The sequence below is a fragment of the Dendrobates tinctorius genome, unplaced genomic scaffold (assembly GCF_039654945.1).
Source record: "Dendrobates tinctorius isolate UK_male_01 unplaced genomic scaffold, ASM3965494v1 ptg000158l, whole genome shotgun sequence".
NCBI classification, from domain to species: domain Eukaryota; kingdom Metazoa; phylum Chordata; class Amphibia; order Anura; family Dendrobatidae; genus Dendrobates; species Dendrobates tinctorius.
In genome coordinates, this window is record NW_027361825.1 from 27,526,587 (window position 1) to 27,550,359 (window position 23,773).

General features: G+C 47.3%; 1 pseudogene; it reads left to right on the top strand.

Moving 5' to 3' along the window:
• Positions 1 to 627: 627 nt before the first annotated feature.
• LOC141051637 (cytochrome P450 2C23-like) overlaps positions 628 to 23,773 on the top strand; it is a 58,362-nt pseudogene continuing 35,216 nt past the window's right edge.

Here is a 23,773-nt window from a genome sequence, read left to right on the forward strand (position 1 = left end):
TAAAGCCCTTGGGGGTTCAAAGTGCTCACCGCAAATCTAGATAAGTTCCTTGTGGGGTCTAGTTTCCAAAATTGTGTAATTTCTGGGGGGTATCCACTGTTTAGGCACATCAGGGTCATTCCAAACGCGACATGGCGTCTGATCTGAATTCCAGCAGTTTTGCATTGAAAAGTCAAGCGGAGCTCCTTCCCCTCTGCCATGCGCCAAAACAGTGGTTCCCCCTCATAACTTACTCAAGACAAATTGCACAATAATTTTGGGGTCCAAGTTTTCCTGATACTGCGCTTGTGTGCCCCGGTCCGTGGTGCAGAGGGACGCTACTCAGCTCCTCCCTTAGTAGCGTTCCTCTGCACCACTGACTGGGGCACACAAGCGCAGTTCACTGCCAATTCTGTTGCAACCACAGATGCGCATACTACATATTTATCCGCCCCTCAATATCCAGAGTATAACCCCGATTTGGGACCCATCCAGACTAGATGTGTTATTCTATTAGTCATAGCTCATACAGCAAAACACCATTTCCAGACAGCTTGTTTAACACCGCTTGAATTTAATATCCAAGGATATTCTTTCTAGTTTGAGCTATGAAAATTTTCTGATGAAGGTCCTATGACGGGCCGGAAACGTTCAACATTTATTTTGTCTGGATTCACAATAAAAGGAATTGATTTTTTTTCCCGCAATTGAGTGCCAAGTTTATTTTTATTTAGTTGATGGGCTGGATACCCAAATTGAGCACCGACAACAATAATTTTTCCTGAGTGCCGTGCTATCTATAGCCATATATTGTTCTTGCACAGTGGCCTCTTTTAGCTGTGTTCGCACCTGAATAAATGTTACTACTACACATAGGAGCTGAGGCTGCCTGGTCTTATGCAATACAAGAGTAATATGATCCCAGACCCGACCGGTTTACAATAACTCCATGTTAAAGCGGATTGCTCCTTGTTGCAAAGATCATTGTCTTCTACTCTCTGTCACGTGCAACTAGACGTAAATGACTCCATGACCTTCCAACATTTGTATTTTCTGCTATCATGGTGATGAGCATTGCATCTACCCTGGTCCTGACCACAGTGGTCACCCTCATTATTTACCTGCTAAAATAGTGGAAAGGAGTAAATGTGAAGAACCTGCCCCCTGGTCCCATGCCTATACCCATCCTGGGGAAATGCCTTACAGATCAGCACCACAGAAATGCCAAAGTGCTTCATTAAGGTAAATTTACATATTTTTATTATTTCATGCATAGTTAATGAAGAAATGCAGGTCTTTAGCCATGGCAAGTTCCTTCTTGAGTATAATACTCTATGTATTATATTCCCAATTCTCTCTGAGTTGTAATGATCTATATGACATGTATGCTCTTTGGATCAATATCTCACTCTGACTCATTAATCATACGAATTGTTTAAATTTAGCTTTATTAACTACATTGTCATAAGCTGACCACTAGAGGATGCTAGAGGGTCATACAGCAACACTACAAGATGGATTTATGAGCATTTGCTAAAAATGACCATAATATGATGCCTCAATAGATGCTTTTGACCAAAGGGCAATAGTAGGTTCAGATCCCAGCTTCAATGGCCTGGTTGTCCTTCCAGTTAATTTGTAAGAATGATATAACGGATTATCTCAAAACTCTCCGACAAGCGACAGTTTGTGATGTTGTTGGACTGTCTTTCTCCCACTAATTGTTGTTACATTTCATTTATGCTTCCTCTGTTTAAAATTCTTATAATGGGCAAACCAACCTCTGTATGTATTTATTACATTTGACTTGTTGCATTTATGATGTGTGTGAGTAGGCAGAAGAGCTGAGTAATAGCTTTTGTGCTTCTCTATTCAACCTTGTATCACAGGAGTTTTTCACTTCTGCATCCTCTGACATTTATTAGGCCACACGATGTCAAAACATTGTCCCATGTGTGCATTGTCAGGTCGGCTTGTAGATGTCAGAGGTGCCAGGACACCTTGTCCAGGATATTGGCCACAGAAGTGAAGACTTTCCTTCGGCTGCCACAGAAGACGAGGCTGAATTCCAGACTTAGGCAATCCTTTTGTTCAACTCTAGTGGATTCCAATTGGGAGTGTGCAGGGATGATTTTCAGCCATGTGGCTCCAGACTGCATTCCCATGAGAGTGTGTAAGTGGCTCTGTGAGCTTCTCAATCAGTGGTTGTAGTAACACGTTGCCTGTATGTTGTGAGTAAATGCTGATTGGTGTTGATGTATGTAAGACAAGTGAGGCAGTACATGTCAGACCACTCCCAGTGTGTCAGGAGGTGTAGGGGATTGAAGTAGAATATCCCTTTAATGCCTCATCGCCTTTAAGGAGTTCCAATATAAACATATTGTAAAGGTTGTACAGATATGATTATCTCCGGTACTGCTACACTCTTGTGTATTACCGCTGTTCTCATTGGTACTGCCACAATATACCGTATGTGTTACCATTTTATACATATTATATTGTATTAGGTTTTCATATAAATGTATAAGTTTAGGGTAAGACAGTGCATCCTTTGGGTTCAATAGTGGAGGGCATTATTAGTATAGAGTTCATAGAAATGAGTAATCGTAGTTCTGTTGTGGGCCACTAGGTGGGGGTATACAAGTGGGCCTTGTTAGGTATAGCTGATAGGAAGTTCACATAGGGGTTAACTGTAGTAGGAGCTGCTATGGGTTAAGTAAGTGTAGGCTATAGTAATAAGTCAGAAGGGCGAGCATGCCCAACAAGTCCACAAGGGCTCTAAGCCCAGGACGCCATATCAGCGACATAACATTGTTGAAAAGAACAAAAGCACGGGCACAGTCAGACGTGCTGGATAAGACCGGAGCACCCAGGGAAATTGCAGTTTATGACAGCAGCAGGGACAGAAAGGAAGACATGGTCCAAAAGTTGTGCAGGGCGCAGAGTGTTCACCATGTGGCAGATCTTTAGTAGGGCTGAAGCCTGCAAATCTGGGGCGAAACAGATGAAAGGGTTCCCCTATGTCTTGAGGTCCTACAGAAGTGATGCTACGGTACTGTCAAGGGCGCTACTACCCAGTGGCGTAGCATGGGGGGCGGGGAGGCGGTCCACCCCAGGTGGCACATGTGTGGGGGCGGTGCGGCAGCAGCAGCAATTCCTCTCCTCTGTGGGAGAAGCGCGGAGGCACAGAGATATAATGCACAGAGATCAGGGGCGGACCAACCGCCTGTGCAGCCAGTTCATTTCAGGGGGCCCCAGGGAAGAGGGGGCCCCTCCAGCCTCCAGCACCACATGGCTAATTATGCATGCAAATTAGCCATGTGGACTTGTGGAGCCAGCAAGGAGGAGAGGAGAGCAGCCCCCCCTGCAGGAGGCAACGGGAGGGGTCTGACTCCTCCTGAGGCTGCGTGCTAGCGCAGCCCAGTGCAGAGGAGCTAGCCCTGAGGGCTGAGCTGGACTGAGGTGAGAATTCATCAGCGATCAGCCAGCAGCCCAGCGTCAGTGCCGTGGGAGAGGAGAGGAGGGAAGACTGTGGTGAAAGTGGACTGAGATCATCAGCGACCAGCCAGCAGCGTCAGTGCCATGGGGGAGGAGAGGAGGGAAGACAGACTGTCAGACTGTCACTCACACTGCCGACCCTGACTATGGCGCCGGCCAGACGGTGGCTGCAGTTCAGCCGCAGGTCAGTGTGACTGTGGGGGGGGCTGTATACCATGCTGGGCTGTATTATACCATGCGGGGGGGCTATATACCATGCTGGGCTGTATCATACCATGCTGGGGGGGCTATATACCATGCTGGGGGGCTATATACCATGCTGGGCTGTGTCATACCATGCTGGGGGGCTATATACCATGCTGGGGGGCTATATACCATGCTGGGCTGTGTCATACCATGCTGGGGGGCTATATACCATGCTGGGGGGCTATATACCATGCTGGGCTGTATTATACCATGCTGGGGAGGCTATATACCATGCTGGGCTGTGTTATACCATGCTGGGAGGGGCTATATACCATGCTTTGCTATATCATACCATGCTGGGTTGTATTATACCATGCTGGGGGGGCTATATACAATGCTGGGCTGTATCATACCATGCTGGGGGGGCTATATACCATGCTTTGCTGTATTATACCATGCTTGGCTGTATTATACCATGCTGGGGGAGGGGCTATATACCATGCTGGGCTGTATCATACCATGCTGGGGGGGCTATATACCATGCTGGGCTGTATCATACAATGCTAAGGGGCTATATACCATGCTGGGGGGCTATTTACCATGCTGGGCTGTATTATACCATACTAGGGGGGCTATATACCATGCTGGGCTGTATCATACCATGCTGGGGGGGCTATATACCATGCTGGGCTGTATCATACCATGCTGGGGGGCTATATACCATGCTGGGGGCTATATACCATGCTGGGGGGGGCTATACACCATACTGGGCTGTATTATACCATGCTGGGGGGGCTATATACAATGCTGGGCTGTATCATACCATGCTGGGGGGGCTATATACCATGCTTTGCTGTATTATACCATGCTGGGCTGTATTATACCATGCTGGGGGAGGGGCTATATACCATGCTGGGCTGTATCATACCATGCTGGGGGGGCTATATACCATGCTGGGCTGTATCATACAATGCTAGGGGGCTATATACCATGCTGGGGGGCTATATACCATGCTGGGCTGTATTATACCATACTGGGGGGGATATATACCATGCTGGGCTGTATCATACCATGCTGGGGGGCTATATACCATGCTGGACTGTGGGGCCATGCTGGGGGGGCTGTATACCATGCTGGGGGCTATATACCATGCTGGGGGGCTATATACCATGCTAGGCTGGCTATATACCCTGCTGGGCTGTATTATATCATGCTGGGGGGGCTTTATACCATGCTGGGCTGTATTATACCATGGTGGGCTGTATACCATGGTGGGCTGGGCTGTTTACCATGTGGTGCTGGGCTATATACTATGCGGCTGTTATATACCATGGGGGGTACATTTTACATTATATTCTATAAGGGCACACAGTGCGTCACCCAGCTTTGCACATAGACTTGCCTCTGCACCTAGCATTCACATGGTATGTCCATCCACCCAGCTCTCCTGCTCTCCTGCTGTCTGTCTATGAAGGACACACAGTGCGTCACCCAGCTTTGCACATAGACTTGCCTCTGCACCTAGCATTCACATGGTATGTCCATCCACCCAGCTCTCCTGCTCTCCTGCTGTCTGTCTATGAAGGACACACAGTGCGTCACCCAGCTTTGCACATAGACTTGCCTCTGCACCTAGCATTCACATGGTATGTCCATCCACCCAGCTCTCCTGCTCTCCTGCTGTCTGTCTATGAAGGACACACAGTGCGTCACCCAGCTTTGCACATAGACTTGCCTCTGCACCTAGCATTCACATGGTATGTCCATCCACCCAGCTCTCCTGCTCTCCTGCTGTCTGTCTATGAAGGACACACAGTGCGTCACCCAGCTTTGCACATAGACTTGCCTCTGCACCTAGCATTCACATGGTATGTCCATCCACCCAGCTCTCCTGCTCTCCTGCTGTCTGTCTATGAAGGACACACAGTGCGTCACCCAGCTTTGCACATAGACTTGCCTCTGCACCTAGCATTCACATGGTATGTCCATCCACCCAGCTCTCCTGCTCTCCTGCTGTCTGTCTATGAAGGACACACAGTGCGTCACCCAGCTTTGCACATAGACTTGCCTCTGCACCTAGCATTCACATGGTATGTCCATCCACCCAGCTCTCCTGCTCTCCTGCTGTCTGTCTATGAAGGACACACAGTGCGTCACCCAGCTTTGCACATAGACTTGCCTCTGCACCTAGCATTCACATGGTATGCCTTTCAGCTAACCCCAGCTTACCCCAGTGTTATTTATGACCTTGTTTACTCTGGCTTGATCATATACATCTGGTCCACTCTTAATTGTCTGGCCAAGATGAGCAGAGACCACTCCTCTCTGCTTCACACCTGACTGCACTTAGTTGTACATATATTGCAGAGTACAAGTCTGCATAGACTTCAGTCTGCATTGTGATTGCTATAAGTGTGTGCTAGAAGTGTGAAGATTAATTTAAGAATTAAAACCAGAAATGAACCAGAAGGGAACTGAAGGTAACTGGACACAGTCACTGTAAACAATGTTTCTGTTTGTTTTCACTTTCACCCCAATAATCCTTCACTTTCTGCTAATTCCCCTAATCCCTACTCCTAGTAAGGAACTGTTCATCTCTTCTTCAATCCTCCCCATCCACCTCACCTCCGCCTCAAAACTGTTCCTTAACATACAATCCTCTGTCTCCAAACACAGACAGCCCCCTCATGCCCTCTCCTGCTCCCACCTGGTAACACTTTCTCTGCTCCTTCTCACTGCTGGTGATATCTCTCCAAATCCTGGTCCTCCTCACCACATTCCCACAGTCATTTCTACCTCCCATCCACGCTCTATCACAACCTTCCGTAACCTCTCCAACCTTATACCCATTCACCCAGCCCCCGCTTCCCCAGTCCCACTAACAGGAGCTCTGTGGAACGCTCGCTCTGTCTGCAACAAGCTTTCCTACATCCATGATCTTTTTGTCACTACCAAACTCTCCTTCCTCGCCATCACCGAAACCTGGCTCACCCCTTCTGACACAGCCTCTCCTGCTGCACTTTCGTATAGCGGCTTCCACCTTTCTCACACCCCCCGCCCCAGCAGCAAACATGGTGGAGGAGTTGGTTTTCTCCTGTCAGATACCTGCTCCTTCACCCCAATCCCACTGCCACCCTCTGTTACCCTCCCTTCCTTTGAGGTGCACTCTGTGCGCATCTACTCCCCCTCCAACCTCCAACTGGCTGTCATCTACCGCCCCCCAGGGCCAGCCACCACCTTCTTTGACCACTTCACCACCTGGTTACTTCATTTCCTTTCCGCGGACATCCCTACTATCATCATGGGCGACTTCAACATCCCCATTGACACTTCCCTCTCAGCTGCCACTAAACTTCTATCTCTCACTTCCTCCTTCGGCCTCACTCAATGGTCTTCTACAGCCACTCACAAAGATGGCCACACACTGGACCTCATCTTCACCCGCCTCTGCTCCCTATCTAACCTCTCTAACTCACCTCTTCCTCTCTCTGACCACAACCTGCTCACATTCTCTTCCCTCTTCACTCCATGTCTACAATCCCCACCCCACAAACTTTCACACCCTCGCAGGAATCTTAAACACCTTGACCTACACTCATTCTCCGAATCCCTCCTCCCTCTTACAGATATAAGTTCCTTACACAATGCGGATGACGCTGCCGCTCTATATAACACCACAATAGCTGTAGCTTTGGAATCCGCTGCCCCACTTACACATACCAAAACTCGCAAAATCAACAGACAGCCCTGGCACACCAGCCTGACCAAAGAGCTGAGGCGAGCTTCCAGGGCTGCTGAGCGCAGATGGAAAAGATCCCACTCCAACGAGCATTTCATCGCATTCAAACAGTCCCTCACTACTTTCAAGACCACACTCGCCACAGCTAAACAAACCTACTTCTCATCTCTCATATCCTCCCTGTCTCACAACCCTAAACAGTTATTCAACACCTTCAATTCTCTCCTCCGCCCCCCAGCACCTCCTCCCTCCCCACTCATCTCAGCTGAAGACTTTGCCTCATTTTTCAAGCAGAAAATTGATAACATCAGGGACAGTTTTGGTCAACAACCCCCAGAGCCCTTCCTCCCGACTTCCCAGCCCTCCACCTTCAAAACCAACTTCTCCACCATTACAGAAGATCGACTCTCCACTCTACTCTCAAGATCACATCTCACCACCTGTGCACTCGACCCGATCCCATCCCACTTCATCCCAAACCTCACCACAGTCTTCATCCCAACCCTAACCCATCTCTTCAACCTATCACTAACAACTGGTGTTTTCCCCTCAAGCTTTAAACATGCCTCCATCACACCTATCCTCAAAAAGCCCTCTCTTGACCCATCCTCTGTATCTAGCTATCGCCCTATATCACTTCTCCCATACGCCTCCAAGCTACTGGAACAACACGTCTACCTTGAACTGTCCTCCCATCTCTCTTCTTGCTCCCTCTTCGACCGCTTACAATCTGGCTTCCGGTCACACCACTCCACTGAAACTGCCCTTACTAAGGTCACCAATGACCTCTTAACTGCCAAGAGCAAGCGACACTACTCTGTCCTCCTCCTCCTGGACCTGTCGGCTGCCTTTGACACAGTGGACCATTCCCTATTATTACAGACCCTCTCATCCCTCGGCATCACAGACTTGGCCCTCTCCTGGATCTCATCATACCTAACAGACCGGACATTCAGCGTCTCCCACTCACACACCACCTCCTCACCTCGCCCCCTATCTGTCGGAGTCCCACAAGGTTCAGTCCTAGGGCCCCTGCTGTTCTCTATTTACACCTTTGGCCTGGGACAGCTCATAGAATCTCATGGCTTTCAGTATCATCTTTATGCTGATGACACACAGATCTACATCTCTGGACCAGATATCACCTCCCTACTAACCAGAATCCCTCAATGTCTGTCCACTATTTCATCCTTCTTCTCCACTAGATATCTGAAACTCAACATGGACAAAACAGAATTCATCATCTTTCCCCCATCTCACGTGACCCCCCCTACGAACCTATCAATTACAGTAAATGACTGCCCACTCTCCCCAGTCCCACAAGCTCGCTGCCTCGGAGTAATCCTTGATGCTGATCTCTCCTTCAAACCACATATCCAAACCCTTTCCACTTCCTGCCGACTTCAACTCAAAAATATTTCACGCATCCGTTCATTCCTCACCCAAGAATCTGCAAAAACCCTAGTCCATGCCCTCATCATCTCTCGCCTTGACTACTGCAACCTCATGCTCTGCGGCCTCCCCTCAAACACTCTCGCACCCCTCCAATCTATTCTAAACTCTGCTGCCCGACTAATCCACCTGTCCCCCCGCTATTCCCCAGCTTCTCCCCTCTGTCATTCCCTTCACTGGCTCCCAATTGCCCAGAGACTCCATTACAAAACCCTAACCATGACATACAAAGCCATCCACAACTTGTCTCCTCCATACATCTGTGACCTCGTCTCCCGGTACTTTCCTGCACGCAACCCCCGATCCTCACAAGATCTCCTTCTCTACTCCCCTCTTATCTCCTCTTCCCACAATCGCATACAAGATTTCTCTCGCGCATCTCCCCTACTCTGGAACTCTCTACCACAACATATCAGACTCTCACCTACCATCGAAACCTTCAAAAAGAGCCTGAAGACCCACCTCTTCCGACAAGCCTATAACCTGCAGTAACCACCGATCGACCAAACCGCTGCACGACCAGCTCTACCCTCGCCTACTGTATTATCACCCATCCCTTGAAGATTGTGAGCCCTCGCGGGCAGGGTCCTCTCTCCTCCTGTACCAGTTATGACTTGTATTGTTTAAGACTATTGTACTTGTTTTTATGTATACCCCCCTCACATGTAAAGCGCCATGGAATAAATGGCGCTATAACAATAAATAATAATAATAATAATAATAATAATAAGGGGAGGCTGTTTTATATAATATGGGGGGCTACATTATATTCTATGTGGAGGTGGGCTGTATTATATTCTATTTGGGGCTGCATAATATTGTATAGGGGGCTGTATTACATTTATTATATTCTATGGGGGCTGCATTATACTATATGAGGAGGGCTACATTGTGTTCTATGGAGGGGCTACATTATACTATTTAAGGGGCTGCATTATATCCTATGAGGGGGTTGCCATATATTCTATGGAGGGGCTGCATTATACTATATGGGGGACTGCATTATATTCTATGGGGGGGTTACATTATGTTCTATACAGATATAATATCCAGTCCTGCATAGCCTCAATATTAGATAACAACAAATAACTTTGTTGCCCTATGAAGGGTTGGGGGGGGCCATAAAAATTTCTTGCACAGGGGCCCACTACAGTCTGTGTCCGCCCCTGACAGAGATATAATGCACAGAGATATAATGCACAGAGATATAATGCACAGAGATATAATCCGCAGGCCACTGCACTGTTATAGCCCTGCCCCTGTAATGACTGACATGAGCTGATATTACAGGTGACTGCCCCATTATAAGCTGATAATAAATACTCTCCGCAGCTGCTCCATTATAACCGTTTATCTGCGGTTTTATAACACTGCCCCATCACAGTGTGTATTATGCTACAGGACGTTATTATAGGGGGGACTGCAGCGTAATAACAGCGCGGAGGTGGCGTTGCCGACACGGAGGGGGCGGGTCCCGGCACGGGTATTAGAGCTGCGGGTCCAGGGCGCTGGGGTAGAGCAGCATGTCTGCCATGGATTACTCCTACCTGAACTCCTACGACTTGTGCATGGCCACCATGGAAGCGTCCGCCTACGCCGAGTACAGCAGCTGCAGCCAGGCCGGCTCCTTCCAGTACACCCCGATCTGGAGCAGCTTCTCCTCCAGCCCCGGCTGCCCCCCGCTCACCCTGGCCAGCTGCACCCTGGGCGGCCAGCGCGACCACAAGCCCTCGCCCTACTCCACAGGTGAGACCCCCGAGTGCAACATGGGGGGGCAGGACTGGAGTCTACCAATGCTGCCTCTGTCAGGGGTCTTCTCTAGGGGTCTCCAGTGCTGCCCCTGTCATCTGCCCCCCACTCCTGACCCCCAAAGATAAGTCAGGGGTCCTCTCTAGGGGTCTCTAGTGCTGCCCCTGTCATCTGCCCCCACTCCAGACCCACAAAGATGAGTCAGTGGTCTTCTCTAGGGGTCTCCAGTGCTGCCCCTGTCATCTTCCCCACACTCCATACCCCCAAAGATTAGTCAGGGGTCTTCTCTAGGGGTCTCTAGTGCTGCCCCTGTCATCTGCCCCCCACTCTGACATACAAGGATGAGTCAGGGGTCTTTCTAGGGGTCTCCACTGCTGCCCCTGTCATCTGCCCCCCACTCCTGACCACCAAAGCTGAGTCAAGGGTCCTTTATGGGGGTCTCCAGTGCTGCCTCTGTCATCTGCCCCCAATTAGATCTTTGAGTGTAGTGTGGGCTCTTCGTATGCTTCCGGATTATCAACGACCAAAGGGGCGTTTTTTCGACCGCCCCGGGTGCCACAAACAGTTGCTACGCCACTGCTACTACCCCGTAATGCACATGAGGATACAGAAAGCAAGAAAGGGAAAGTGCAGGAGGAATGCTGTGTGGACTGTAATGTAACTGATGTGTCCGGCAACGTTGAAAAATAAAGTAAAATCGTTGAGTTGACTTCTGAACCAGTATTTGTGTCCGTTATTTCAACCTTAAGCACTGAAACCAAGTGTACAGGAGCTGGGTCGCACTGCAGTGGAATCCCTGTCCATGGACCAGCACACCAAACAGGTACGCCAGTAGAAGCTGAAAGCTTTCCTGTTTGAGGAGGCCGGGAAACCAAAGCTCTCGTGTCCTTGGCCACGGCTACCGTCCTGGCCCCATTTTACAGAGGTATAAAGGGCTCCATTTCCTGCAACTCTGCTTCAGTCTCAGAGGGTATTAGCAGCAATTTGGAGATTTACATCCTGAATAGCACGTGCAATTTAGGTGGGAGACAGGCACATGAGGCACAAGATCCTCGGGGTGTTACATAACCTGTGTATGAATGATGCAGAAAAAAGTGCAAGAGCATGATGTGGCGCCCCTGAGGCTCAGTCGCCACAGAGGTACTGCACCTTCTCCTAAGGTGTAGTGCCCCACCACCTAGGTGGGGCACTACACCTCACTCCAACATCTGCATCCCACACACAGGATAGTTCAGTAGGTCCGCCTAGTAGCTCCACGCTGGGGGTAGCAGAGCAACCTTCGTGGAACCCTGCTTCGTAACACGAGATGTGCTGGGAGGTGGGTGGAGTTAGTATAAAAAGAAGGGGAAAGATAGAATTAGAGGTCAGTCTCAGAAGGACAGTCTGGGGTGAGTCCCAGAGAAGTCAGACAAGGGTCTGAGAGAGAGAGAGAGAGCAGGCTGACAGCAGGTCAGCCTGACGGGAGTGAGGCGGAGAAAGACAGTCAGTGACCTGAGCCAGCTGGCACGGGAAAGGAAGGAGAAGTGTTATGAATGAGTCACCGTAGGAGGCAAAAGCAGAAATACAAGCTAAGTCCAGAAAACCAGAGAAGTTGGCAACTATCAGATTGCAGACCCCTGAACCTATCAACACAACTAGCAGTAGCCGTGGGGGGTTCCTACGATGCCCTAGACCCCTCGATCACAGCCGGAGAATTACATAGGCCTAAAGAAAGAAAGGGGAAATCTAAACTGCCCCAGAGCAGACCCCAAAGCAATAGGCAGCCCCCAACATATAATGACGGTGAAGCAAGATGAAAATACTAACACAGACAGAAAGATAGACTGAGCAAAGACGGGGCCCAAAACTACCTAGATAGGAAAGGACAGGAAGGCTGCTGTCTGCAATCTGCCAAAACCCTATCAAAGACATAAGCCAAAAAGCTGATATGAAAAAGGCCCTGAAGCAGCTAGGCTTCAAAAACTAAATCAGCACTCAGGTATATTCAGAAGACAGAGCTAAATGAATTCAGCACACCCCAGCAGGGAATGGCAGAAATCCAGAAAAACAAAGCAAAACATAGTCAAAGCACCAAAGCAAAAGGCCGAGCAGCAAACTTAGCTTTAGAGGAGCAGGAATTCAGACTGGTCTCCAAGGATCCCACAGAGAAATCACCCGCAGGGCAGAAGGGCGTCAGCAGCCTTATATCCAGTCAGTAACTCCACTCAGCCAGTCATCATCATCAGCCTCAGGTGTTTGATAATCAGGCTCACTACCTTTCTTTACCAGAAGAGGGAGTTCCTCGGGCCTCAGTAATGAAGGGGAAAATGAACTCACAACAGTACCTCCCCCTTGAGGAGGGGTCACCAAACCCTCAACTACGCCACCAGGGCGATCAGGGTGAGCCTGATGAAAGGCACGCACCAATCTTTTGGCATGAATATCAGAGGCAGAGACCCAGGAATTATCCTCCTGACCATAACCCTTCCACTTAACCAAATACTGGAGTCTCCGTCTAGCCAGACGGGAATCCAGTACTTTCTCTACCTCATATTCCATGTTACCTTCAACCAATACAGGGTCTGGAAGTGCCACCCCCCGGAACAACAGGTTCAACAAACCTCTTCAACAAAGATTTATGGAACACATTATGGATTTTAAATGTGACAGGAAGAGCCAAACAAAAAGAGACCGGATTAATAATCTCCACAATCTTGTAAGGTCCAATAAATCTAGGCTTAAACTTAGGAGAAGCCACCTTCATAGCAATATTTTTTGATGATAACCACACCATATCACCAACCTTAAACTGGGGACCAATGGTCCTATGTCGGTTGGAAAACCGCTGGGCCTTTTCCTGGGAGAGAGATAACTTATCCACCACTTGGTCCCAGATCTGGTGCATTCTCTCCACCACAGTGTCAACACCTGGGCAGGCAGAGGGCTCCACCTGCCCTGAAGAAAATCGAGGATGAAACCCAACGTTACAAAAAAAAGGTGACATCAAAGTGGCAGAACTAGCTCTATTATTTAAAGCAAATTCGGCCAAGGGCAAAAATGAAACCCAATCATCCTGATCAGCAGAAATAAAACATCTCAAATATGACTCCAAGGTCTGGTTTGTTCTCTCTGTCTGCCCATTGGTCTGAGGGTGAAAAGCAGAGGAGAAGGACAACTGAATTCCCAGCCTGGAACAGAAAGTTCTCCAAAATCTAGACACAAACTGGACTCCTCTGTCAGATACAATGTTCTCAGGAATCCCGTGCAAACGAACCACCTGTTGTAAAAACAGGGGCACCAACTCAGAGGAAGACGGCAACTTAGGGAGTGGTACAAGATGAACCATCTTAGAGAACCTATCACAAATCACCCAAATAACAGTCATCCTGTGAGAGACAGGCATATCAGAGATGAAATCCATTGAAATATGGGTCCATGGCCTCTTGGGGACAGGCAAAGGCATCAACAACCCACTAGAGTGAGAACACGATTTAGACCGGGAGCACGTCCCACAGGACTGCACAAAATTCCTGACATCCCGAGACAAGGAGGGCCACCAAAAAAACCGACTCACCAGATCTCTAGTACCAAAAATACCTGGATGACCAGCCAAAGCAGAGCAATGAACTTCAGACATCACTCTCTTCTTCCACTGGTCAGGAACATACAACTTTCCACTGGGACAACGCTCAGGATTGTCCTCCTGGAACTCTTCCAGAGCACGTCTCAAATCGGGCGAGATGGCAGAAAGAACTACCCCTTCGCCTAAGATGGTAGCAGGCTTGGTCACCACAGGAGAATCAGCAAAGAAGCTCCTAGAGAGGGCGTCTGCCTTGACATTCTTTGTTCCAGGAAGAAAAGAAACCACAAAATCAAAACGTGTAAAAAACAAGGCCCACCTAGCCTGTCTAGGGTTCAAGCGCTTAGCCGACTCTAGGTAAATCAAATTCTTGTGGTCAGTGAGGACCACGACTTGATGCTTAGGTCCCTCCAACCAATGTCTCCACTCCTCAAATGCCCATTTCATGGCCAACAGTTCCCTATTCCCCACATCATAGTTACGTTCAGATGGAGAGAACTTTCGGGAAAAGAAAGCACAGGGATTCATTTTAGATGTTACAGGATCCTTTTGGGACAAAACAGCTCCTGCACCAATCTCAGAAGCATCCACCTCTACCTGGAATGGAAGTTAGACATCAGGTTGCCGCAAAACCGGGGCGGAGGTGAATCTTCGCTTCAGCTCCCGAAAGGAAGAAACAGCCTCCGGAGACCAATTTAACACATCAGCACCCTTTTTAGTCAAATCAGTCAATGGCTTGGCAATACTAGAAAATTTTGCTATAAATTTCTGATAAAAATTAGCAAAACCCAAAAACTTCTGGAGGGCCTTCAAAGAAGTGGGCTGAACCCAATCGTGAATGGCCTGTACCTTGGCCGGGTCCATTTCAGTAGTTGACGTGGACAAAATAAATCCCAAAAAAGAAATCCTCTGTACTCCAAAAAGGCATTTAGATCCTTTGACACACAGGGAATTCTCCCTCAAGATCCGGAACACGGTCCGAACATGTTCCACATGAGAATCCCAATCCTTGGAGAAGATCAAAATATCATCCAGATAGATAATCAAAAATTTATCGACAAAATCTCGGAAAATATCGTTCATGAAGCACTGGAAGACAGAAGGGGCATTAGTGAGCCCAAAAGGCATCACCAGGCACTCAAAATGTCCCTCCGGAGTATTAAACGCCGTCTTCCATTCATCCCCATGCTTAATGCGAATAAGATTATACGCCCCCCTGAGGTCAAGCTTGGCAAACCAGCAAGCACCTTTAACTCTGGAGAATAGATCAGAAATCAGGGGTAACGGATACTGATATTTAACAGTAATTTTGTTGAGGGCACGATAATCAGTACAAGGTCTTAATGATCCATCCTTTTTGGCTACAAAAAAAAACCCGGCACCTAAGGGTGACGAGGACAGTCTAATATGACCCTTCTCCAACGCCTCCTTAATATAGGATCGCATAGCCTCGTGCTCAGGTACAGATAAATTGAAGAGCCGACCCTTGGGAAATTTACACCCCGGGCTCAGTTCAATTGCACAGTCATAACTCCTATGAGGAGGCAGAGACGCAGACTCATTCTCACTAAATACATCATAAAAGTCCGCCAAATAATCAGGAACATCATGCGACTGAGGAGAGGAGGAAAACACCGGAGCCTCACTAAAGGCACACCGACAACCCCAACTCACCACAGACACAGATTTCCAATCCAACACTGGATTATGAATCTGTAACCAGGGAAACCCCAGAACAATAGTATCATGCAGATTATGCAACACCAAAAATCTGCAATTTTCTTGATGGTCTGGGGCGACCCGCATTACCACCTGGGTCCAAAACTGGGGTTTATTTTTAGCCAAAGGAGTAGCATCAATCCCCCTCAAAGGGATAGGCGTCTGCAGAGGTGTCATCGGAAATCCACAACGTTTAGCAAAATCCAAGTCCATTAGGTTTAGGGCTGCTCCCGAATCCACAAAAGCCTTGGCGGAAAATGTGGACAGGGAGCAGATCAGAGTAATAGCCAGAAGAAACTTAGGTTGAACACCCCCAACAGAAAACGTGTGTGCAAAGCGTTTCTCTCGTTTAGGACAGACAGAAATAATATGCGAGGCATCTCCACAGAAAAAACACAACTTATTACGCCTTCTGAACTCCTGACGCTGCTCTCTGGAAAAAACTCTATCACATTGCATAGGTTCAGACATTTGTTCAACAGGTGGCAACACCTCTCGTGCAGCTTTGCGTTCGCGCAAACGCCGATCAACCTGAATGGCTAATGACATAGAATCGTCAAGACCAGAGGGAACAGGAAATCCCACCATAGTATCTTTTACGGCTTCGGACAACCCCTTCCGAAAGAGAGCAGCCAAGGCATTATCATTCCAGGTAGTAAGTACTGCCCACTTTTGGAATTTTTGACAGTACAATTCTGCAGAATCACGACCCTGGCTCAATGCCAGCAGGGTCTTTTCAGCCTGATCAATGGCATTAGGTTCGTCATACAACAACCCCAAAGCTTGAAAGAATGCGTTCACATTAGTCAGAATAGGATCATCTGGTTTCAAAGAAAACGCCCAATCCTGGGGATCGCCACGCAGCAAAGAGATGACAATTTTAACCTGCTGCGCGGAGCTCCCTGACGAGTTAGGCTTCAAGGCAAAAAATAATTTACAATTATTTTTGAAATTCAAAAATTTAGACCGATCCCCATAAAATACATCAGGTGTAGGAATCTTTGGTTCAGCAGCATGTGAATGAGCAAGGTAGGCGGAAATTCCCCGCACTTCCGCAGCGAGCAGCTCCACACGATCAGACAATTGCTTTATCTCCATTGAGAGAAAAAAAAAATTCCCCCTACGGCCTCAGAGATATAGATGAAAAAATATACACACTTTTTTTTTTTTTTACAAATCTTTCCTGCTATTGAGTACCCTAGGATCTGCGGTATGGCGGGTGATTCTGTTATGAATGAGTCACCGTAGGAGGCAAAAGCAGAAATACAAGCTAAGTCCAGAAAACCAGAGAAGTTGGCAACTATCAGATTGCAGACCCCTGAACCTATCAACACAACTAGCAGTAGCTGTGGGGGGTTCCTACGATGCCCTAGACCCCTCGATCACAGCCGGAGAATTACATAGGCCTAAAGAAAGAAAGGGGAAATCTAAACTGCCCCAGAGCAGACCCCAAAGCAATAGGCAGCCCCCAACATATAATGACGGTGAAGCAAGATGAAAATACTAACACAGACAGAAAGATAGACTGAGCAAAGACGGGGCCCAAAACTACCTAGATAGGAAAGGACAGGAAGGCTGCTGTCTGCAATCTGCCAAAACCCTATCAAAGACATAAGCCAAAAAGCTGATATGAAAAAGGCCCTGAAGCAGCTAGGCTTCAAAAACTAAATCAGCACTCAGGTATATTCAGAAGACAGAGCTAAATGAATTCAGCACACCCCAGCAGGGAATGGCAGAAATCCAGAAAAACAAAGCAAAACAAAGTCAAAGCACCAAAGCAAAAGGCCGAGCAGCAAACTTAGCTTTAGAGGAGCAGGAATTCAGACTGGTCTCCAAGGATCCCACAGAGAAATCACCCGCAGGGCAGAAGGGCGTCGGCAGCCTTATATCCAGTCAGTAACTCCACTCAGCCAGTCATCATCATCAGCCTCAGGTGTTTGATAATCAGGCTCACTACCTTTCTTTACCAGAAGAGGGAGTTCCTCGGGCCTCAGTAATGAAGGGGAAAATGAACTCACAACAGAGAAGGAGAGAGAGACGTAGAACTGTAACCTGCACTTCCATAAGAGAGAAAGACAAGTACGGAACGAAGGAGTAGGAGAACAGAGAGGAGTTGTGGGTTGGAAGAGGAACCCTGCCTATAGGTTCTCAGCGCAAGGCCGGGGCCCGGTCCCCGAGGTTGTACGGACACTTATGGTTCTGCAGCAGACACCGGTGGAGTAGTTGGCTGTAAATGCACTACTCCGATCTAAGACTTGGGACACAACAGCAACACGGATAGAGAGCCGGGATCCAAGAGGTCCCTGATCAGGCTACAGCTGTCTGTCATACAATTAGAGTTGTTAGGAACATCTGACAGGAGGAACTTCAGAGAACCACGGTACTGGAACTCTTCACACTAAAAGGCGCAATAGAGGAGTCGTTCAGGAAAGGCACATGTTGGTGGAGTGTTGGAGAGGAGAATCCTGACTTGCCCGGGATCTTGATTGAGTCTCTACCCCGGAGGACATGGCACAGAGGCAGGCACCAGTGGGTACCAAGAACTGTGAATAAAGCTTTGAAACTGCAAGCCCTGGTGTCCCTCCATTCATTCGCCGCTAACACCTTCAGCACCGCTACATCTGGGTAACAACATCCACTCCATTCTGTGCCTCTACTCCTCCATTGCACCTATACTGCCCTGGGATTACAGCTCCACCTGTGGGGAGCTACACCATCTTTGCTGCACCACACTATCAGTCCCAGCAGATCTGCAAGCAGCATTGGCTTACCATCTTACTTGCCAAACACCACGGGTGGCGTCACAAACTATTCACATAAACTATATTATAAACTTCACCGCCATTGATATTGGGCGCCCAGGGCCATGGACCGGGTCACCGCTTCTGTGACACGCACATCCCCCTGACACCGGCCCGGTACTGAGTACCCCGCTGCCCTGGGCAAGCTGGGAGGGTGACCCAATAACCTTATTACAGACTGTAGAGTATTGAGAGCACGGATGACCTGAGTGAACCTGTGAAACAGCAAGTCAAGGAGGTGACACAAGGGCAAGCACATCTGTGAAAAGGAGTTTGCAAGACTTTTGAGAGACTGTTATTCTTTCTTCTGATTTCATAGTGTAGCAGTGGTGTCTCATGGTGTAAGCTTGTTGAATTGATCTCCCATATCAAGTTGTGATTTCTCCTGTAGTGGCTACAGAATGACCAATTTTGCCTAAGGTTCACATAAATTCTACCCCTTTTTGACCCTAAAATTTCTTGGATTGAATATAAAAATTGAGACAGTGGCAATATTGGGATTGTTGGCAGCTATGCTTGTATTGTAGATATGCCATAGGTATAAGAGGATAAATAATGCAAGGGTACTTTACTGGGCCATCAAAATGTCATCCTAAACTCCATTTGGTTTTACTGTGATTTGCTGTGGTTTTATGGTTTTCAGGCACAAATTTTTAAAAGTCATCTGTAAAGAAGGCACGGCCAAAAATTTCATCATAAAACTACATGATGTGTACTGAAGTCTCCTGAATCTTCCCCAGCATGAAGACAATGACAGACCCACTAAATTTCTAAAATGAAAAGATGGTGTCACAGGGACATGCTGTTTTTATTGTCATTTAATCTCTCTCTACAGGTAAGCAAGACCTACGGACCCATATACACCACCTATCTTGCCAACTACCGTGGGATCATACTCATTGGTTACGATGCTGTTAAAGAGGCCTTGGTGGACCATAGTGATGTATTTAGTGACCAAAGAAACTTAAAAGTGAACAAAATATCGTTTAAAGATTATGGTAAGCTATAAAGTAAAGAAACCAGTACTTGATTCATCTGGACATGTATTTTGGACATATTTAATGATGTGTACAGATAGAGGGAGTAGAGATTAGAGCCTGAGCTGTCAAAATCATTGAAAAGTGCCTACAAGGGTTATGGCTCAGTTGCCATTTTTCTTCATCTTGTTAAAGGTATCTCCCTGAGTAATGGAGAAAGGTGGAAAACAATGCGACGGTTCTCTCTTATGACCTTGAGGGGATTTGGTATGGGAAAGAGGAGAGGATCCAAGAAGAGGCCCAATGTCTGGCTGAAAGATTCATGAAATACAAAGGTGTGTAGGGGAAATATGAGTATTGTGCAAAACTACAGAGGTTGTAAGTCCAGTGATTTCTGATTGTGTCGCTCACAGTCCATATTGAATAAATCGAGATGTTTTGAAAGTTTCAGTTCTAATTTTCATCATTTGTAGACCATTAACATGTCTATCCATCCTGTGATTTCCATAATTCCACAACATTTTCTTCTTGGTGTTGCTATCTATATATTGATGAGTATACATACTCACTAATGCACTATTCATGTCGTTTAATATGGAAACTCAACTTTTTGATGGATCTTTCAAGAGTCGGACATTGTTATCAGCCATCGGACCCCATAGACCTATTTTATCCAAATACTGGACTTCTTTAAAAATTTTCGTTTGGATTGTCTGATTTTCCAAAAGAGGATTTTCATCTGTGCTCCTCTTTTATCCATTGCAGCAGGGTTATGTTAAAGGGAATCTGTCACCTATTTTTTCGTATCAGGGGCTTATCTACAGCATTCTGTAATGCTGTAGAGAAGCCCCCGATGTAACCCGAAAGATAAGAAAAGTGAGTTATATTATATTCACCCGGGGGTCCGGTCTGATCCGATGTGTGTCGCGGTCCGTGTCCGGTGCCTCCCATCTTCTAGCGATGACGTCCTCCTACTTGCTTCTGGTGCACTCCTGCGCAGGTGTACTTTATCTGCCTTGTTGAAGACAGAGTAGATTAATGCAGTGCGCAGGCATCGGGAAAGGTCAGAGAGGCCTAGCGCCTGCACACTGCAGTACTTTGATCTGTGCTCAACAGAGCAGATAAAGTATGCCTGTGAAGGAGCATGACAGAAGCAAGGAGGAGGGCGTCATCACCAGAAGATGGGAGGCGCCGGACCCCGACCGTGACACCCATCGGACCAGACCGGACCTCCGGGTGAATATAATGTAACTCATTTTTCTTATCATTCAGGTTACATCGGCGGCTTATCTACATCATTACAGAATGATGTAGTAAGCCCCTGATGGTGGTGGCTGCAGCTTATATACGAAAAAATAGGTGACAGATTCCCTTTAAAATGCCAAGATGTCAAGAGCCTATGGCTACCCTCTTGAAAGAGAATACTCCGCTGACATTCAATATCAGACTTTAGCACTGTTTCCAGAGCTAATTAAACACTACCGTTTTCTCCCTTTCCTATGATGAAAAAGGAGTATTCTGAAATTATTCCATAATAGATGGCGGTAATGGCACGGTGGGGGCAGGCTTTGCAGTGTTGAAAATCTCTCCCCCATGTGTTCACCCACCTATCCACTCTCTATCCCCATGTGCTGATGTCGCCCATCTGTGCTCTCTTCTTTAACCTGTCTACCCCATGTGCTATCCCCGTTGTCTGCTGTCTCTCTCCTTCCTGTGCTGTGTTCTCCCCTCATGTGCTGTCCTGTTTGAGCTGTCTCGTCCCTGTGCTCTGTCTCTCTCACCCTTTGCGTCTGACTGTGTACAGAACATACTACAGCTCCTGGCAGGGGAGGAAGCAAAAGACAATACTGACATTACAGCAGGAGATCGCAGAGGATACATTTTGTGAGGTAAAATATTGATTAAAAAGAGTCAGTGAAATATTTTACCTCACAAAATGAATCCTCTGTGATCCCCTGCTGTAATGTCAGTCTTGTCTTTTGCTTCCTCTCCTGCCCAGGAGATGTGGTATGCTCTGTACATGGTAAGACACAGGCAATTTTTAAAATGAACTTTCGTTCGTGGGAAAACCCCTTTAATGTGACTGGCTTCCTCTGCCTGTAGGCACGTCACGCATCTTCCGCCGGGATCAGCCGAATGATTCCCTGCGCCTGCGACGGTGTTCCGCTGGTGATACCGCACAAGAGGCTGTGTGAGTGTGTAAGTGTTAGTGTGAGGTGCATACGGCGTATAGAGTGTGTGTGTGTGGTGCAACGGTGTTCCGCTGGTGCTACCGCGCAATAGGTTGGTACCAGCAGCAGTTTCCATATTGAGACACCCATCAATTGGGTGTCCCAATTTGGGGGTTGGTGTACTTCCTCCACTTGGAATTCTGGGATACCATGAGATCTGGACAGAACAGGAAATGAATACATTACAAGGCAATTATATAAATAGATACCTGCCTCCTTTTAAGTAATTACTTAAGGTAGAAGAGTGGGCAAAGACAAAATTTCAGGTGCTTCCCTCATCTCAAACCTAATGCTCTAAGTAGATGTTAGTGTACCACCTCTTCCATTCTGACATTTTAAAGGATCCATAAACATTAGATGAATGTTGCCCTAACTAGCTGTCATCTAATTTGTATAGGGGTATCCTAATTCTCCCCAAATGACAGATGTTAGGAGAGGAGAAATCAGGAATACTGGATCTGAACATGCCGAATCATTGTTTTTAATGCCAACAGCGCTGCCCGGTTTAGGATTGCAAAGTTACCAAACCCAAAACAGTTAAAAATAAAATAAAAAACTTAATTAGGGTCACTTATATCTGCATGTCTACAGTCAGAAAAAGAAAAATGTCAAAACTTTTGAGTGTCAGTGTAAGGCAAATATTTCATCCCTTCATAGTTACCATGACCATCAAATGTACAGTAGGGCAAAAAAGTATTTAGTCAGTCAGCAATAGTGCAAGTTCCACCACTTAAAAAGATGAGAGGCATCTGTAATTTACATCATAGGTAGACCTCAACTATGGGAGACAAACTGAGAAAAAAAAATCCAGAAAATCACATTGTCTGTTTTTTTTTCATTTTATTTGCATATTATGGTGGAAAATAAGTATTTGGTCAGAAACAAGCAATCAAGATTTCTGGCTCTCTCAGACCTGTAACTTCTTCTTTAAGAGTCTCCTCTTTCCTCCACTCATTACCTGTAGTAATGGCACCTGTTTAAACTTGTTATCAGTATAAAAAGACACCTGTGCACACCCTCAAACAGTCTGACTCCAAACTCCACTATGGTGAAGACCAAAGAGCTTTCAAAGGACACCAGAAACAAAATTGTAGCCCTGCACCAGGCTGGGAAGACTGAATCTGCAATAGCCAACCAGCTTGGAGTGAAGAAATCAACTGTGGGAGCAATAATTAGAAAATGGAAGACATACAAGACCACTGATAATCTCCCTCGATCTGGTGCTCCACGCAAAATCCCACCCCGTGGGGTCAGAATGATCACAATAACGGTGAGCAAAAATCCCAGAACCACGCGGGGGGACCTAGTGAATGAACTGCAGAGAGCTGGGACCAATGTAACAAGGCCTACCATAAGTAACACACTACGCCACCATGGACTCAGATCCTGCAGTGCCAGACGTGTCCCACTGCTTAAGCCTGTACATGTCCGGGCCCGTCTGAAGTTTGCTAGAGAGCATTTGGATGATCCAGAGGAGTTTTGGGAGAATGTCCTATGGTCTGATGAAACCAAACTGGAGCTGTTTGGTAGAAACACAACTTGCCGTGTTTGGAGGAAAAAGAATACTGAGTTGCATCTATCAAACACCATACCTACTGTAAAGCATGGTGGTGGAAACATCATGCTTTGGGGCTGTTTCTCTGCAAAGGGGCCAGGACGACTGATCCGGGTACATGAAAGAATGAATGGGGCCATGTATCGTGAGATTTTGAGTGCAAACCTCCTTCCATCAGCAAGGGCATTGAATATGAAACGTGTCTGGGTCTTTCAACATGACAATGATCCAAAGCACACCGCCAGGGCAACGAAGGAGTGGCTTCGTAAGAAGCATTTCAAGGTCCTGGAGTGGCCTAGCCAGTCTCCAGATCTCAACCCTATAGAAA